Genomic DNA, 6,000 nt, shown 5'->3' on the forward strand with positions numbered 1-6,000 from the left:
TCAAGGCTCCCCAAGAGTTCAGGTTCTAGAGATATCCATGGTTAAATCACAGGCGGTTAAATCAAATTGGCTGAGGCACTAATTAAGTCACCTGTGCTCAACCATGGATATCTCTAAAACCTGGACTGTTGTGGAACCTTGTGGACGGCGTTTGGGAACCTCTACTATAGGGGTGCAAGTGAAAGCTTGCAATGTCGGCGCTACCGGAAACGGACGATATGTGCGCAGTCACAGCACAATGCTTTGAATTTAATTGCTCCCAAAGAGGCTTAACTAATCATATAGCACATTATGTACTAACTACAGATTTGTCCTCATACATCTAGGGGTCTATTTACTAAGCCTTGGATGGAGATAAAGTACCAGACAACCTGCTCCTAACTCATTTTTCAAACACAGCCTGTGACATGGCAGTTAGGAGCTGATTGGCTGGTACTTTATCTCCATCCAAGGCTTAGTCAATAAACCTAGTGTCTACACGCCATACAGTGCAAGACGCCCGATGCAACAGAGACGCTCCGAGAGGCGCTACGTACCATATTTGTCTTTCACTTCTGGGTCTTATTCACAGAAAAACTCCATTCACAGTGTACTGCACAGAAATTAGTTTTATACATGTACAAAGTCGCAGATGAAGCACAACGGCACTGGTCGCGAGAAAAAGCTGCGCCCGCAGCATCGGATCATTTCTTACACAGATTCAGACTCCATTACACACAGATATACAAGTGTCGCACATCAAATTGATCAGTACAAGCCGGCAATGTAGTTTTCTTGCTCCCTGTTTTATTTATGTGAATAAGATGCACATTTTGGGGAGAATACAATTATTTTTGGGGGCGCCAGACTGTTTCTCCGATCGGGCACGAGTGCCATGGGTACCCGGATATCTGCAATCAGAAATCCGCAAAAAGTCAGCTGTTTGGGTGCACTACATAGTACTTTACACAACTAAACCTGGTGCATTTGGGCACTCGATCAGAGCAACAATTGAATAGCTCATGTTGAGCGCCCAAAAAACAATTGAATTCCCCACTTTGAGCGTGAGAGACGCTTAGTGCAGCCAAGTTGTCCAGGACATGCCACACTGAGAGCCGCTATCTGCCGCGAATTGAGCAACAGTGTATAAGGAAGCATCTTTATAACCCACAGCAACCAGGCTATAATGTCACTAACTTATCACAGTACACCCTAAAAACTGAAAGCCGTTGGTTGCTATAAGTTATCTATATAAAACACCACAATTGAAAATAAGCCTTAAAAGGCATCTGTTGCTCAATCCTAATTACAGGGACATAGTAATGGACAAAACGCCTCCTCATCCGCAATTCCCAAACAGAGAAAGTGCTGACCAGGATAAGTGCAACCTGTGCTGGGCTACCTACGGGTCTTGGCTGTCAGTAGTATGCCAGCAATAGCAGGGTCCTCACATAACATGGGAGAGCTGATGCGGCTTTTACACACTATGGATGCACCCATGCTAAAATATCGCAAAAAAAAAAAAAGTAAAAAAAAAAAACTAGTGCATTCAGTTATTACAGATATATTTGCAGAAACACTTTCTATTCCAACAAAGAGTAGGTCAACTTGCATTAAAAGGGGGGCTGGTCATAAGGATTAGTGGAGCGAAAATGGAGAAAAGCATAAATTACTGCAAGCACAATTGTGTCATGGAAAACACATTTTCTCAAAAGAAATTGGGCAAGTTATAGTAAATCCAAATACGACACCAGGCTCGGAGCTAAAAAGCCTAAGCTGCAGAATTATAATGTATGTGTGAACTACTTTGATATGACCACCAAACAGCACCAGTGACAAACATTTATCTACCAGACTGTCATGTTATTTTATAACTATTTTATACTGGCCTAGATACACAGCAGAGAACTTTGTCCTAAAACATAGAAGAAGTCCAGGTTAATGATCTTAATATAAACCCAAAACAAAACAGTCAGCAAAAACAAAAACTTGAAACAAGTGACATCTCTAATCTATTATAATTTAAATGGAAATCCTTTGCTCATACAGAGCTCATTAAATTACTTAGTATAACTGTACAATAGGGGCCGTATTCAATTAGAGGCGAAAAGCCTTTTTCACCTGTTTTTTGACGAAAATATCGCCTAAAAACTTTTCGCCTAATTCAATTCCAGGACAATTCCACCTAAGCGGATACTCGATGGATTGAAATTGCCAAAAAAAGGTTCTCCAGTGTATAGCAGGTGAAAAGAAGTGCACAATCTTTATTTTGGGGTGCAAACGTGTGAAAATGACTCAGAACCCTTGGGACAGCCCCCAAAGGACAAATCTGAAAAAAAATAAATAAATCAAAAACACAAAAACCTAAAAACACCCCCCAAAAAAGACGTCATTTCTGGGGTGAAAATGTAAAAAGTGGGGAGACAAGCATAAAAACTAGCTAAATAGGCTTCTTGGGGTGCTGCAAGGATGGGTCAGGTGTTTTTGGGATTGCAGGTGCATGCAGCAGGTGGATTTTTCACGTTTTTAAAAAGTTCACTTTAGAGACATAAAAACATGCTAGCACCCATTTTCATGTACCCCAAATTTGACTGGACTACTTGTTTTCACCAAAAACTACAGCTTTATGCCATTCTTCACCACTTTTACAAAGACGCTAATAGCAAGCAATTTACACAACTTAAGTACCCAAAATAGTTTTATTAGGGCTATTAGTACACATCTACATTTATTTCCTATGTTAGTGCATCTTTTTCTGGGGTACAGACTGATTTCCCCAATTCCTTCAGTACTTTTCGCCTGTTCTGCATTTGCCCATTTCCGTTTTCGCCTGTTTTGCAATTGAATTAGGCGAAGAGCGGGGACGAGCACGGAATAAATTCGTCTCTGAAACAGGCGAATGAGGCAGAAAGTCGGAGAGGCAAAAACTTTCTGACTTTTCGCTTCTAATTGAATAGGGTCCATTGTGTCAATTTAATTAGAAGAGAGTTGGCATCTATGAACCACTAGCATGGCAAATTTACAGCGCAAAGTGAATTTGTAGGCCTTAGTCAATTTCATACTCAGATTGTATTTTCCCAGCAAGTCTGCATTTATCTGTGCGCACCCCCCTGAGCATGTGAAAACGTAGGGAAAATCTTGGTTGTAAAGTAAAAATGTTGGGACACAAGGCCTGATTCAGAGATGGACGGTATTGCACAGCTGCAAGAAAGCTGCTGTGTAATACCGTCCAACAACATGTAAATGCAGCAGGTGGTGTCTATAGAAAATATTTACCTCCTGCTTTGCATTTGTGATCCGAGTGTCCGTAGGTGCTGCCTAGGATCACCATCACATCACTCAGGTGGCCAGTTCCTGGCAGATTGTGAGACCGGGAAATCTGCGTCCACCGATGCAGACCTGAACTCGTCACTCCCGGAAAACGGGGGTGACGCGCCCCTATCTCCGGGGACGCTGCCCATGAACTCCCCAAACGCCATAGCCTGTCAATCAGGCTACGGCATGGAGACACTGCAAGCAAACTCGCAGACGGAGGGCTTCACATGTACAGTACACATGCTGCGCATTCGCGGTCCTCCCACCATCGGAGATGGACTAACCATCGGGTTAGCTTACATCTCTGAATCAGGCCCACAGTACAGAAACTTTTGTTCCCCTCCCAATAAATAATCATGCACTTGGAGGGGATTAAATAGTGTCATTTGGAAAATAAAGCGATGTCAGTTATCAAGTGAATTTTTCTAAAAAGCTGAATAATGAGTTAAATGCTTGGGACATGTTTGTAGAGGTGTAAACAATGTTGGACATGTATGCAGGGGTATTTTATTGATGGGTAAGTGACTTTTGAACTTGGACATGGGAGTTAATGTTTTTTTTCTTTCGCAACTTTTTGCAAACTTGTATAAAAACACTGAAAAATCTTTTTACAGATTTTTTTCTGTACCCCAAAATTCTGTAAAGACTTTCGTTTGCTTAAAAATACTTGCTGGCTATCATTTCCCACCATTATAAAAAATAAAGTGCAAAAATTAGACCCATTCTGAGAACCTTTACTTATGGCCATTATACTGTCCTGCTAGCTTAGGTTCCACTTTTTGGGGAGACCAGAATGATTTATCCACTTTTTCATGCATTTCTCCCAGGTCGCTTTTTGTAGAACAGTCACGTGACCGCGCTGTAAGTCGCCATTGCTAACTGAATTTCATATTTCTGGGTTGCTAGCATTGCTGCCATGCATGAGGATATTCTCTAAATGAATGTACTACTTAATGCCAGCGGGTAAAGTCACCAGAGAGCAGACTGGCACTGCAGTGATTATAGCTAAGCTTTAGTGATTACACAGCTGGTAACATGGTAGGATACAAACACACAAATCTGCATTTTCACTCGATTACCTGTGAACTCCTGCAATCTGCAAGGAGGGTTACACAATTAACATACATACACCAAAAACAATAATAAAATGAAGATGTTCATTTGCACATGTAACAACTATTTCCCAATTTCAGCCACCAAGAGCCTCACACAGCAGAATGTAAGAGCAGCAATGCTGTCATAGGTATAGGATGTTCTACTGACCTATGACTGTATGATGTGAGGCTGACTATTCTGTATTGTCCTATGTGATAGTGTGACCATCTGCTCACATACATAACAATATAATGTAACAGGTTACCAGACTGTTGTATGGATAGACTTTACATACCGTTCTCACCTATAGGACATTTATATGAACCACGTTCATTAGCAGCATGTCACCCTATATAACGTGTGTGTAACACCCTCCTAATGATACACGTGCTGTGGCTCATGCTCCCCTACATGCTGACTGGGGCCCCATTAATAGTACATGGTGCAGTCATATAATCAGGCGGGTGGCGGTGATCAGGGGGTCTTCCCTCCCACACACACACACCACACTGCGCGGCGGGTCACACACACCCTCTCGCCCTATGGTGGGAATGTCGCATTGCTGCTGGAGGTTGCGCGTTTACCGGGCGTTCGGGTGTAAAGCTGCGGCCTGGACTCCCCGCCGGTGCCGGCTCCCTCCTACGTTCTCCTCCTTACAGGCTGCCGCTACTCCTCTCGCTGCACAGACCCTCCTATCCCTCACCCTTTCCGGTTCCGGGTGTGCAGCCAGCACGCCACCGCCTCCTCCTCCTCTTCCCCTACCCCTCCTCCGGGCTGTATGACAACGCTCCGATCACCCAGGCCTCATTCGTTCTCCTCTTCCTATAGCACAGTGTGTAACCAGCCGTCTCTATACACTACCCTATACCCCTCCTATAGCACAGTGTGTAACCAGCCGTCTCTATCCACTACCCTATACCCCTCCTATGGCACAGTGTAACCAGCCGTCTCTCCTATACCCCTCCTATGACACAGTGTAACCAGCCGTCTCTCCTATACTCCTCCTATGGCACAGTGTAACCAGCCGTCTCTCCTATACTCCTCCTATGGCACAGTGTAACCAGCCGTCTCTATACACTACCCTATACCCCTCCTATAGCACAGTGTGTAACCAGCCGTCTCTATCCACTACCCTATACCCCTCCTATGGCACAGTGTAACCAGCCGTCTCTCCTATACCCCTCCTATGACACAGTGTAACCAGCCGTCTCTCCTATACTCCTCCTATGGCACAGTGTAACCAGCCATCTCTCCTATACTCCTCCTATGGCACAGTGTGTAACCAGCCGTCTCTCCTATACTCCTCCTATGGCACAGTGTAACCAGCCGTCTCTATACACTACCCTATACCCCTCCTATAGCACAGTGTGTAACCAGCCGTCTCTATCCACTACCCTATACCCCTCCTATGGCACAGTGTAACCAGCCGTCTCTCCTATACCCCTCCTATGACACAGTGTAACCAGCCGTCTCTCTCCTATACTCCTCCTATGGCACAGTGTAACCAGCCGTCTCTCCTATACTCCTCCTATGGCACAGTGTAACCAGCCGTCTCTATACACTACCCTATACCCCTCCTATAGCACAGTGTGTAACCAGCCGTCTCTATCC

At 44.2% G+C, this 6,000-nt stretch overlaps 1 protein-coding gene across 1 annotated transcript in view; it reads right to left on the reverse strand.

The window, feature by feature from the left end:
- PAK2 (p21 (RAC1) activated kinase 2) overlaps window positions 1-5,141 on the reverse strand; it is an 81,289-nt gene extending 76,148 nt beyond the window's left edge. Inside the window, exon 1 of the mRNA XM_088466635.1 lies at window positions 4,974-5,141. The gene's annotated coding sequence lies outside the window, so the exon portion shown is untranslated. The remainder of the gene's footprint in view (window positions 1-4,973) is intronic.
- Between the last annotated feature and the right edge of the window lie 859 nt (window positions 5,142-6,000).

This window comes from Taudactylus pleione, unplaced genomic scaffold, assembly GCF_031769625.1.
Source record: "Taudactylus pleione unplaced genomic scaffold, aTauple2 ptg000066l, whole genome shotgun sequence".
In the NCBI taxonomy this organism is placed as follows: domain Eukaryota; kingdom Metazoa; phylum Chordata; class Amphibia; order Anura; family Myobatrachidae; genus Taudactylus; species Taudactylus pleione.